Source organism: Rhinolophus hipposideros (assembly GCF_964194185.1).
Source record: "Rhinolophus hipposideros genome assembly, chromosome: 3".
In the NCBI taxonomy this organism is placed as follows: Eukaryota; Metazoa; Chordata; class Mammalia; order Chiroptera; family Rhinolophidae; genus Rhinolophus; species Rhinolophus hipposideros.
Window position 1 is genome coordinate 99309918 of NC_138049.1, and position 13381 is coordinate 99323298.

The following is a 13381-nucleotide window of genomic DNA, read 5'->3' on the forward strand; positions in this document are numbered from 1 at the left end:
ACAGGAAAGTGGCAGAGCCAGGATTCAAATGCAGGTTTGTCTGATTTGAGAACCCATATACTTGACCACTGTGCAATAATAACTCTCCCTAACGTATAATTGTTCCGCTCTCGTCTGAGACTCGGAGCAGAAGCCATCCAACTTCTTCTGTTAAAGGGCCAGAGAATAAATATTTTCAGCACTGTGAGCCACACAGTCTCTATTCCAACACTCAACTCGGCCCTTTTAGTGGGAAAGTGGCCATAGACAGCATATAAACAAATGGCATGGCTGCATTCCAATAAAACTTGACTTATATAACAAGGTGACAGGCTGCATTTGGCTGTTGAAATTGTTGGCTCCTAATCTATAGCAGTTTGTTCATTCATTCATTTCCCACCGTTTATTGGGTGTCTACCTTGTGCCCAATACTATTCAAGGTTCTGGAGATACAAGCAAAATCACGCAAGTCCCCACGATCAGAGCTTAAATGAAATGCTAGCAAAGTCTTGCCTGTTTGTGCTATCCATACCTGATACCCTGAGTCCTAAGCTGGGTACAGTACTTTTCACTCTCCCCTTGGACCCATGGCTCTCAACTTAGACTTCAGATTTTGGAAGCTTGTAGAACTCTCAATGCCTGGACCCCACTCTCCAGAGATCCCAATTTAAGTGGTCCAGGGTGAGCCCAGGTATTGATACAAGTTCCCCACCTGATTCTAATGTGCAGCCAAGGGCTGCAACCCACTTCTTAGATCCTCCTTCATTTCCTGTTTCTTCCATTTACCTGCTGTGTGAATTAGGCTAAGTCTTGTAGCCCATAAAGTATGAGTCATGAAATGGGGATAATACCAATCTCACAGGATTGTTACGGTGATGAAATGAGGCCACGTGCTTTTCAAACTATAGAATGTTATACAAATGTAAGGCACTGTTGTCATGGCACCATTATTATTAGGTTTTAATCCAACTTCTTTGTTAGGTACGACCCCAATGGTTTCCCTGTCCGGTTTTGATCTTGACTCTTTAAACAAAGACAATGCTTGGGATTTCTAAAACAAGCTCTATGGAGAGCTTACTAACAGCCTAGGTTCGTGGGTAAATGAGTGGGTGGCCTTTCCTTTATTCCAGTAAAGGGTCACATGGGTCTGCCATTGTTTGGCATGGGGAGTGCTGATCTGTGCCCCACTTTTGTCTTAAAGGTTTCCATCTCCAGGCTCAGATAGCTAACCTTTGAGCACTGTTGTTAAGCCTTGAATAAGCAGCGTATTTACTTCGACTTGTGGACAATTGTCCAAGCCCATGTACTTTCATGAGCTTAGAACTAGAGAGGGGAAGTCCATTAACATTTTGCTGAACACTGAGCAGTTTGCTAGGTCCTTCACATATATCATTACATTTCATCTTCAAAACAACCCTGGGAAGTGAGAATAAGCATTGTTCTCATTTGTCAGATGAAGAAGAATTAGAGAGGTTGAACAACTTGTGTCCCAGTTGTGCCAGAACTCAAACATGGGTTTACTTGGTTCTAGAACCATGGGGCATCCTACAAACAACTGAGTTCCTCTTTGGCCAAGATTCAGAGAGATACCAAACTTCTTAAAGTCTATTTTCCCAGGTTTTTCTTTTTGAGGGGGCGGGGAAGCTCCAAAAGGAAGCCCATGACACCTGCTAATGTGCACAGTTTGATAAGCCTTGCACAGCGCTAGCAAGATACACAGCTCCAAAGACAAGGCATTCTTTCCCACCTCCGCAAAGCAATCTTGATGGCGCAGTTTTATAACCTCATAATGAAACAAAAAACAAACAAACCAAAAAATGTGAGAAGAGAGTTGGAGAAACAGACACTGCCAGGAGTGAGGAATTCACTGACCCCCAATCTGGGTCATCTCAAGAGAAGTTGGCCACTGGCTGAGCCTCTTAAAAGCTGAAAAGTCATCCCAGGCCATGCTTAAAGAGAGAGCTTGAACAAAACAGAAACAAATGTGATCCTCAAAGTCTTAAATGTCAAATTGAAAGATAACTTAGAAGCTCTGAGATGGGCCAAGAGAACCTGCAGCTGCTTTCTCGAGCGTCAGATGCTCCTTCAGTCCTTGGACTACCCACTCCCCTAGACAGTGTGTCAATCGGGGGGCAGCCGCCCCACCCTGCAACCACCACCAGAGATGTTTATGGGGAGCTAAAGCTTCCATCCTTTACAACCCATCAGATTCTCCCCTTACTCTGACCTCAGTACCTTGAAGAGCAGTGGCTGCCTAACCAACCTCTGACCTCAGACTTGTTCTTCAAGACACATCTGGTTCTTGTTCTTTCTGCCCCACCCCCACCAGACACATACAACCTGTTCTGCTGCCCTTCTCCTTCCCTAGAGAGCTCAAACACACAGGAGTGGTTTCCAGGCCAGATATCCAGGATGCCTGGAGCCACCTCCCACCCCTCAGGATAATGGGCCAGGCAAGCTCATGGATAATCCCCAAGAGCCACCTTTTCAGGAGGGAGGAAGTAAAGGTGACCAGAGCCGTAGAACCTCCACCCACTGGCTTTCAGTAATGGAAAACACCAAATTAGATGGGGGCGAGGTCCTTTCTCCACACAGGCTCCTGATGGCTGACAATGAATCATGATAGGCCATTTATTACAAGTCTACAACATTCCTAGCTCTGTTTTACTCCTTTTGCATAAGTATCATTTTTTAAAAAAATAAACAAACAAAAAACAACACAAAACCTTGTGAGGTAAATATTATCCTCATTTTACAGATGAGGGCACATGAAGCTCACAGGAATATGTGTCCTCTCCCAGGGCAGTCTTTCCCTTGTGCAGGCTGCATTTGCAGCCCAGGGCTGAAGGACACAGGTTCCCTGAACACAGAGGTTCTGGCTGTGGAAATCTAGAGGGTTATCTGTTACCAAAGCCAAGGACACCCTTTAAGTTGTTTTTCTGCCAGGTGTGTTTGCCCTTTGGACCTTCAGGAGAGCTTGAGAATGCACCCTACGTATTCTGATCTGATAGAAGGTGCAGTGAGAAAGCTTCAGCGTCAGTCCAAGTTTCAGTGGCCTGGGAATGTGTCCCCGGTCTCAAGTTGGTGAAATATCTCCCAGAGTGAACCCCAAAGGGCAAGGATTCCACTGACCCTCTGGAGAAACCCACATGATGAAAAACTTGAAAGGCCAGTTCTCTCCCTAAGGAGCCCGGTGCTGGGACAAGCTATTTCTGGGAGTCTACCTCCAATGGGTTCCCTTCATCCTTGGGTTTTCAGCCTTCTGTTTGTAAACAGTGGGAACATTTAAACAGCAAGAACATTTAAAATCGTTCCTTCCACTGGCTCCACTGAAACCAAAGAAGCAAGCCTCTGCCCCACTGATTATCTCTGTGCCCTCCTGGCCACCGGCACTTAGGCTTACCCTCTCCTTCACCCCTGGGCTCTTCAGTGAGGGGGAGAGTTTAACCTGTTTGGTGCCCAAATCTTTGGGGGCAGGATGTTGGGAAAGGAGACTGGGGAGAGAATATGTTCCCAGAGAAAGCAGGAGTCTTTCATCCTCCCTCACCTGACCAAAAGAAAAAAAGGGCCTCCTACCGGTCCTGCCCTCACATCCTCCCCCTTCCCGAAGGAACGCCTGACTGTCTTACAGGTTCTAACGCCCAGGAGAAGTTTCTCTCCTCTTTCTGTCCTGATGGGGGCACGAGTATTCCCTCAGCATCCCAGGAGCAGAGGAAAAGCTCTGAAAACTCAGCTGGGAGCTATGCGCGGGAGCATGCAGCTACCAGGCAGCAGGACAATAACAGCACAGTCATCTTTTTTTATTTTTAAAGAAACAAATGGGGGGTCATACGCAGCTCCCAGCACAGATGAGAAATGGGCTGTATCTGTTTCCAGGCCCCAAGGCCATGACTATCACGACACAGTCACAAATGGGTCAACATGTGCCTACACGTGCACCTCACGGGAACCCAGCTACCCCGATTTACGCACACGTGTTTACACGGCCATTAAAGTCATTTCCTTCTTCATTACCCTTAAGTGGAAGATGTACTCCTGAAGTTAAACGAGTCTATTTCTGACTTTGCTGTCTGCTCTGTCTATTATAGCATTTCCCTAGGGGTCAATTTGTATAATTTTTAAAATCCTTCCCAAATCTCCAACTTCCTGTGGACCCATTTTGATATCCAGATTTCCTCCTTGTCCCTTCATTCTCACATTTTTCTAGGACACAGGGAGAGTCCAGTAATCTTCTTCCCACCCAAACATTGTAGGTTGGCTCTATTGCAAAATACAAAACCAGAGGACCGGGCTAGGACAAAGCTGAAAGGGCTCTCTTAGTGGTCACTGGTTTGTTGAACCCAGCTATTGACGTCCAGTGCCATGCATTGGGCAATCCAGGGCTGCTGGGCTGTGCCCCCCTTCCTCCCACTCTCAGGAGAGCACAATTCCCCCTCTGCATCCTAGAGAGAAACCATCCCCTCCATCAGCCAACTTCTCAGAGAAATCCAAGACGCTGACACCAAACTTAGAAGGGGGAAACACAAAGCTTTAAGCTTTTCAAAGATGGGAAGTTGCTTTCATTCCCATGTCGGCTTCAAGGAAAACCTCCGGGGCCTCTTTCCTAGAGAGGCGTGATTTTTCCTTTCCACCTTCCCAGGAACTTTGCAAATCTGCCACAGAACTGTGGAAAAGTGGCCAAAGCAGAGAGAGAAGAGTTAAATCAAGCCCAGACCTCAGCAATCTGTGTTCAATTTTGATAAAAATCTCTCTCCCTCTCCCCCACCTCCCCCCTTCCCCCACCCCACAGCTCAGACACGTCTCTTTATGTTAGGAGTTTGCATCTTGTTTGGGGCACTGTGGTGCTCCCAGAGAACCCACCGTGGGCACATGTGGCAGACACATTCATGCCACTCCTGGGGCAGGACTGGATACAGAAATGCAGTGTCCTGGCCACCAACCACCTCCACCTCTTCTCCCTCATCCTCCTTACGATTACCTGCCTCCTGACCAGATCCTTCTTTCCACTTTAAGTCACAGACCCATGGCCTGGGGATGTCAGGGCCACCACAGGGGACTGGCAGCGGCCACAGGTGCTGAGGTCCCAAAGTCAGGACCCCTTTCCCTGAGACGCGCCTTTCCTAGCCCACAGTCCCCTGCTACTCACTGAGAGCAAGAACCTCCTGTTCCCCTGCCCTGCCTGATGGCCCCAGGCCAGGCCTGCAAGTGGGAGCTGGGGGCTGGTGAAGAGTTAAATCACCAGAATGAAGGCACAAACTAATCCTGGAGAAAACACCACCAAAAAGTTGTCCGTTTGGAGGTGGGGGGGGTACCGGCTGTGTCTGTCCACTTATGACAACAAGGAATCAGATTTCAAAGCCACACACACACACACAAAAAAAACATTTTAAAAAGTTTTCCAAAGACATTTCCTGTGTCCAGATGCGCTAATAGGGACAGACACATACACACAAGTAAATCTCTCTCCCTCTCTCTCTCTCTCTCACACACACACACACACACACACACACACGCACACGCACGCGCGCACATGCAGGCCCTGGGAGCCCACGCAGGGTCCGGTGGCTCCTGCAAACACTTTGGAGAAACAAAACAGGCAGCCTGTGGAGCCGCTGCCTTTCCCATCCCTTTTTAGCACTGTGAAGAAAGCAGGGGGGAGAAAAGCGGGGACGTGCGGGCAGAAAGCCTCCCCAGCCGGCCCCCGCCCCCACGGACAGACGCGCAACAGAAGAGGCAGGTCCCTGCACTCACTCCGAGGACCCCATGGCGGGCGCCGCTCCCCGCAGCCCCACGCCCGGCTGCGCGCTCGTGGCCGCTCTCGGGCTCCTCTCGCCGCGCTCCGCTGTTTGCAGAGAAACCAGCGCCGCCTCCCCTCCCCTCCGGCCCCGCTCGGCCGCCCGCCCCGCTCTGACGTCAGGCGTCTTGGAGCGGGATATTTATGGCAAGGATACTCCGAATTTTCCCTAGGTAGAGTTCTGATTGCAGTTCCTTGGGATTTGTAATTTTCACACTTTCAGACAGAAAGGAGGGGAGGGAGGAAGGGAGAGCGCAGCCGGCAGGGCGAGGCAGACAATGAGGGTAGCTGTTTCCAACGTTGGCAAGGAGCCTTCTCAGGGCTCCCTGTGTTTTGGAAACATGGAAGGGTCAAGCAGGCCAGAGTGGCGACCTGGGCAGTAGGTTTCTCTTTGCTCTTCCAAGGGGGCAACGGGCCCGCCAAGACCTGGCCTGAGCCAGCTGCAGGGGTCAGGCGTGGTGGGAATGCCCTCTCCATCCCCAGTGTCCTACGTGGGACAGTAAGTCCCAGGAAGGTGCTAGGGCAAGAAAGGAGATAAATCAGGCAGACCAGAACAGTTAATTAGAAGCCTTGGTCCACACCCTAACAACTTTTCCATTTCTTCTTTGGGAGTGTGTACGTGAAAAAAAAAAAAAAAAGTTTATTTTTATAAAATTATGTTCCACACTCCCTGCCTCTGTATAGCTTTTCCAACTCAGTGCCAGTCAATTCATCTTACTTCACTGCTTATATACAGAGTTTGAGCAGCCATTTACAATAGCTCTTATTCATACTTTAAAAAATTACTTAAAATGTTTTTTTTTTCCTTAGATGTGATTGTGATCCATCTCCTGGACTGGACTGGAAATTGCCTTAGTCAAGAGCAACTGCCTCCTCCATGATTGGCACCATCCTCAAGGTAAGGCCTCTGTTTCCTCCGCAATCCCAGGAGGGTGCAAGCAGTTGGCATCCACACTGGGTGATGACCTCTTGTAGAGTTTTGTAGGTGTTCAGGTCTGGAGTCCGATGGTTGTCTGTTTCTCCATCTAGCTGAAGGGGCTTAGGGAACCGGCTTGGTTTGACGGCCATCCTTCCAGAGTAGAGAAAAAAAGAATGTACTGCTTCATCCTTCATAGTTCCCAAGGATTGGAGAATGAACATAAAGATGATACACATGAGAAGCAAATTGCCTATACAGCTAGATAACAGAAGCGCGTAGGTATTCAACTCCCCATTCATAGAAGGGACACAGATAACTGCAGATCATCACTCAACTATCCCAGACTCCGGGGAACGTTCTGTTAGCCCAGATGGGGTGCGGGTGGGGGGGGGTGCCTTAACCACAGTTACAGTGCAGCAGGGACTCAAGGACTTGGAATGTGTTTACCCCTTTGGCAGCAGCTGGTTAGGGCTGATTGCCAGAAGGGGCCAAGTCTTGGGGCTGGGCCTCTTGGTGGGGGACAGCCAAGATGTTTTGATCCAAGCCACAGTGCGCCCAGAGCCCTGCTGTTTGGTCACTGTCGGGTTGGCCTCCTGAGCGTCATACCCCACTGCCACGTCTTTCCCCTTTCTCACATCCAGGTTCCAATGGCAAGGTGAGTTCTGCTTTGTTGTAGACAATGCAGATTGGCTTCCAAAAACCATTGACAAACGCCTTCTCCTTTTTCTTCCTCAATGAAAAAACTGGAAGTCCACGATATTCACCATCCCAGACTCCCTCGTAACTAGGGATACCTATAAAACCCAGTTCTGTCGTACATAAGGCAAGGGTCAGCTGCCACAAAAACTCTTTAAGGGAAGGTCAGAATCAGATGGCATACCCCTTCAACCCTTCGACATTCCCTATTTTCCCTTCCCTCATTTCTCCACTCTGGGAACATGGAGATACAGCAGCCGTCTTGCAACCTTGAGAACAAAAGCCACTCACTTAAGGATTGCGGAGCATGAAGGTAGAAAGAGCCGAAGTCCTACATGATATCCATAAGTTGCTGCACCTTCCTCTGGCTTCTTGTTAGGTGAGAAAAATAAACCATGTGTTTAAGTTATTATAGTTGAGTCTTCTGTTGTTTACAGCAAAATATAGTCCTACTTGATACACTCTTGTCAATCCACCAAAATATAATATTAGGATAACTCCTGAGCATTAACTTACAAGTATGACAGTGATTTTTTACATACCTTGCACTGGCATATTTCTTTTTAGTTTTCAAAGCCTATTCACATATATTTTCCCTCAACCTCACAACTTTAGAAGATATCACTGTAACTTCCATATATATTTCATATATGTATATATATATGAAAACAAGCCATATCTGATTAATGTTCTGCTCCAGATCGTAAATAAAGGAACTTGGACCCTAACCTAGTTCCTCTGACTCCAATTCTGTGTATTTTCTGTAACATCTTTAATACCACAACAAAAAAGGGCTGAGGAAGGACCCTTATTTTTACTAAGTTGGTGTGAATTCTATTTAATTCAACCAGGATGAAGCAGATTGCAAGTAAATTCTGGAACTGGAAAGTGCCACAGTTTACTTGGGAATTAAGTGCAGTCCACTAAGTACCCGAATCCCGCTCACGTTTCAGCGACCCTCTGCCATCATACCTTGAATCCCTACAGTTGCTCTTTCTAAGGTCACTTGGTCTTTCAGATGAATCCAGTCTTGTCACTCTTCTTTCTGGGGTCCTTTGACATGCTTAGACCACCACTTTCTTGAAGCACGTCCCTCTCTCAGGGAGGTCTTACCACCACGACCAGTTTCCTTGTGTGGTTTCTCTCCTGATTCCTCTTTCCCCACCTACATATTGATTTTCCCCAGGCATCTGTCAGTAGCAGTCCTTTTCCTGAGAAGCACAGATTCTCCTCTTGTGATTTCATTCTCCTCTTGTGCATTCATTCAATTCTCATGAATTCTACCCCAGACTCAATAACTGTCTGGGAAAGTTGATCATTGTCTCTACATCTAAATCTATATTCTAACCACATTTCCTCTCAATTTTAATCCCACTTTTCCAACTGTTGTCTATATTGCCCAGCAGATGGCAAATATTAAATAAATGTTATCTATTTGCAACTATTTTGGGGAAAAAAAAGATGCAGAAAAGTTACTAAAGCATAAGAGCGCTTTATGACTAATTTCTAGTATCAGTAGCTGTGATGTGACCATCCTCCCTTGGAAATCACACCACAGGCCAATCTAATTATCCACAATCATGAGGAAATGAAGTGGAATTTATAGAAATTAGCAGCCGCGGACCAAATAGAAATGAAGAGGCAGACCTGATGAGAAATGGAATATCCTCGTTAACTCATTTAGAATTAACTCATTAACTCATTCCAGGCAAAATGAGAGAATGGAAGGAATTAAAGATGAGGTGAGACAGAACCAGAGAGTTAGAGGTGGTGGGTGGGGAGCATGAGGAGGACAAGAACAGCCCAAGTGGGTCTGTGCAACAGAATATTCCAGGTCAGGGAGAGAAGAGGCTCCATCCCTGATCAGGTGAGCTTACTCAGGTTTGGTCGGCAAAGAAATAGGTGAAGCTCATGACATCTGTGGATCTCAGTGCTAAGGGGCTGTTTCTGAGGCTGGTGAGCCCTGAAGAGGCCATGAAGCAGGAGGGTCCCTTCCAAGGTGTGATTCACTCCCTACCCCCAACTCTATCACACGGGGCTGTAATGTAGGGGTGGAGGTATCTCCTATTCTCAAGACAGCTGAGGAGGGGCTCCACCTTTCTTTACCCATCAGTCACCTGCTTGTTCCAGGAATGTGCCCTGAACATACAGTGAGACTCTGCACAGCACACCGCTCATCTGGAATATTCTACGCATTCACTGAGGGATCTTCAAGTAGTTCACCAAGCTTGTCCTTCCAAAGCCAACCATGTACTTCCAAGGCACAGCCTATTCTCACGTCCTGGGGAGAAGTAGCTTCACAAAGGTCCCTCCTTCCTCACTTCCCAGAGGTACAGCTCCTGGTCTACACTCCATGGACCTTGGGAGCACTCAGTGAAGACCTTTAGAAGAATAAATGAGAATCCCATGAGTAGGCCATCTAACCAACATGAGGCTATCCAGGAATAACATGTCCTTTTCCACGATTTACTAACCTGGGCTATAGCAGGTCAGGAAGAGAACTCAAGGGTTAGAATTAGAGACCTTGGTTAAACCCCCAGCCTTGCCTCTCACTGCTGTGCATGGGAGGTAACTTTCTGAAACTTATGTGTACAATGGTTAATTTGATATATCAACTTGGTTGGGCCATCATGCCCAGATATTTGGTCAAACATTCTAGATGTTTCTATGAGGGTTTGTGTGTGTGTGTGTGTGTGTGTGTGGTGGTTTTTTTTTGATGATATTTACCTTTAAATTGGTGAACTCCATGAAGTGGGTGAGCCTCACCTAATCAGTTGAAGACTGTAATAGAACAAAGACTGACCACCAGGATTCTGCCTTCAGACCTGAACTGCAACTCTTCCCTGGGTCTCCAGCTTATCATCCTACCCCATCACATTTTGGACTCACCAAGTCTCCACAAATACATGAGCCAATCCTTTGAAATCCATCTGTCTATCTACACACACACACACACACACACACACACACACACCCCGTTGGTTCCTTTTCTCTGGAGATCTATGACAAACACAGCCTCGCCAGTAACAAGGGACAACGATCATTCCATCCCAAAGGATTGCTGAGAAGGTCAAGTGAAGCAAAACAGATTGAAAGTCCCTACCTCAAGGTGTTCTTCTGAGACTGGGAGGGAGGGGAACACTCAGAAGTATGAGGTCTCTCTCATTCCACCACTTAGCCTGTCAGAATCAGCCTACTGACCCCCAGGCTCTGCTCTGGGATGTGCCAAACTTAGCATCATGGATGTTGTTAATGCCCAGAAGACAGAAGACGTTTGTTCTGAGCTGGACCCAGTTCGGTGCAGATGTGTCACATATCAGTTGTTTTGATTACGGGCCCAATCCTGGCTTCTCTCACCTACAATAAGAGGTATAATTGACATTGTTTAGAGCAGACCTCCTAGACTTCTGTCATCTGACAGCAACTTCCAAGGATACAACTAAAGAGAGAAAAAGTCCAGAGCTACCACAGTTTCTTCCTCGGAAGGTCCTAGCCATAAGATATGAACTCCTTGAAGGTGATTTAGGCCCTGATGGTGTGGTGTGTTGTGGTGGAAAGGCCTGAGAATACGGCCTCCAAAAAGCCTGGTTTCTAGTCCCAGCTCTGGCTCTTACAGCTGAGTGAGAGCATCATTTAGCTTCTCTGAAAAATATGGATTAATGGGAGGATCAACCCTCTGGTCTCAGAATTATTCTTATATGCCTTTTCCTCTCTTTGCCCTTTCCCATCTCCAACCCCCCAACATACGCACACAGCTCCTCTGTTAATACCAAGAATGCGCTTCCCATTAGTGCACAATTCACCACGTTCCTGGCATCCAGCTCTCTGTAAATATCTTTGCCTGGAGTTAAGAAACCTCCCCTGGCTCAGACATGACCACACCAAATAGGCAGCGATTGGAAAATTGCCCCCGTAAAGGCCGTCTCCTTCCGAGGCGCAGGACTGCATTTTTGAGAAGCCTTCTCAGGTTGTTTGCAGCGGCTTTGAGGATCGGCTATGCTGCCTTGTCCACGTCAAAACCCTAAGTGTTTAACCACAAGACACACAATCCTGGGACATCGTGGCGGCGGCCCTCCACCCCCACTGCGAGGCAGGCCACGCGTGTGTCTAATCCGGTATGTGGCCCCCTGGCAGAGGCCAGTAAGACATGCACCTGGCCAGATGTGAGATGGAATATCACCCAGTGCGCAGAGTGTTAGAGTGGGTGGGAAAGGGGGTAGAATTCCCCCCTGCCCCTCCCCCAGACAATGTGTGATCAGAGCCTAAGGTCCCGGGCTGGGGAAGAACGTGCCCACTAGTAGCCACAGCTGCTGATGTTATTTCTGGAGCCAGAGTACTTGCACAGTCATGATTGCATCCAAACTCCCCTTATAGTCCCATTTTCAGTAGCTCAAAACCCGTTGAAAATAATGCTCACGGCCAAGTACTGCAGTCAGCTTCAGGGTGAAATTGTATTTTTGAAAAGTTTGAGAGAAAGAAATCTTCTCAACTGATCTATAGTGAGGGTGAGGATGAGTATTGCACGTGCACACACACACACACACACACACACACACACAATTTTTTCCATTGAAGATAATTTGAGACTCCTTATAATCTTCAGGTATGTGTAACTTTGGGCTGGTGTATATTTGTATGTGCAACTGAGCAGGGACTTGTGTAAGACTAAGGGACTTCAGAAGAAGCATGACACGTTTCATCATTCAGTGGTTTTGTCTTTTAAAGGAAAATTTCTTAAAAATGGTCAAGTGATGATGTTAGAGGAATCTGTTCTTAATTACCACTCAGTAACTTGGCAATCTGTTTCATCCCATTCATTTCTTTTGGAAAGTTCTCAGCAATGCATCTTTTCAGCTGTGTGTACACAATCACACACACAGATACAAAGAAAGAGAAATTCCACCCTGGTTGCCCTTGGAAAGGAAGAGCACAGGACATTTGCACATTTAATGAATGCTCCTGCAGATATTCAAAAGCAGATTTTCATACACTGAGGAGTTTCATAAACACCCAATAGACTTGTTTGATTGCTGCATATATGTGGTTTGGGTCTCTAGTACAGACGTGTTTTTTTTTTTTAACTTTCCTTTGAAAAAAAAAGAAGCAGCTGCAAAGAAACCCTCCTCTCCTGCTATTTGTTCATTCATTCCTGCTAAGTCCCAGCCACTGTGGAAAGCCCTGGAGATGCAAAAATGAGTAAGATGGGATTCCTATCAATAAGAAATTCAGTCTCGTGGAAGGACCATGCAATCAAGCCCTATTACATTCAGGTTAAACAAATAAAAGCACATGAAACTTTCAGAATCGCTGTGGTTAGGAGGAGGTGAAAGGCAATCACATGTTGCCTGCCTTCGGGGAGCACTCTGGACGAGGAAGAAAATACCTTCTCTTTCCACTGGTACTTTCCAGGCCAATATTTCCAAAATGTGTTCTATAGAATGCTAATCCCTTTAAATGGCTTGCCAAAAAGGTAGGGAGAGTGTTTCTCATGGTCAAATCAGTGTGATAAAAACTGTATATTCTACACACACACACGCACACACACACACACACACACACACACACACACACACAAACACCTTGGAACTTCGCAGTGCATATTAGCATATTTAAAGTTCTGAGAAGGCCCACAGCAAAAAAGATCTGCCTAACTTTGCTTAGACGGTATTCCCCGAAGTTTTTTCCTCACAGGACCCATTTTTCACATAACGTCTATGAACATCCCGTAACTTTAAGAAACATTGTTTAGTCTGAAGGGGACCAGAAGAAGTCTCTAAAAATAAACACAAGTGTAACGGGATGCTGAATTGGAATTTTTAATGAAGCAGCAAGATACAATAGATAAGAAGCTCTAAAATAATATTTCAGAGTGAGAAGCAGATTTTCAAAAGGAAATATCTGGGAACTGGTTTCATGCCTCTAAAAACTCATTTCCATAAAAAGAATTGAAAGTGTGGAAGTTGAGAAAGAATGCTATGAGGAGGATTTCTTTG

General features: G+C 46.6%; 1 protein-coding gene across 2 annotated transcripts in view; it reads right to left on the bottom strand.

The window, feature by feature from the left end:
* Nucleotides 1–5861, bottom strand: part of DAAM2 (dishevelled associated activator of morphogenesis 2) — a 105800-nt gene extending 99939 nt beyond the window's left edge. For both annotated transcript variants that reach the window (XM_081034072.1, XM_081034070.1), the window contains exon 1: nucleotides 5731–5861. The gene's annotated coding sequence lies outside the window, so the exon portion shown is untranslated. The remainder of the gene's footprint in view (nucleotides 1–5730) is intronic.
* Between the last annotated feature and the right edge of the window lie 7520 nt (nucleotides 5862–13381).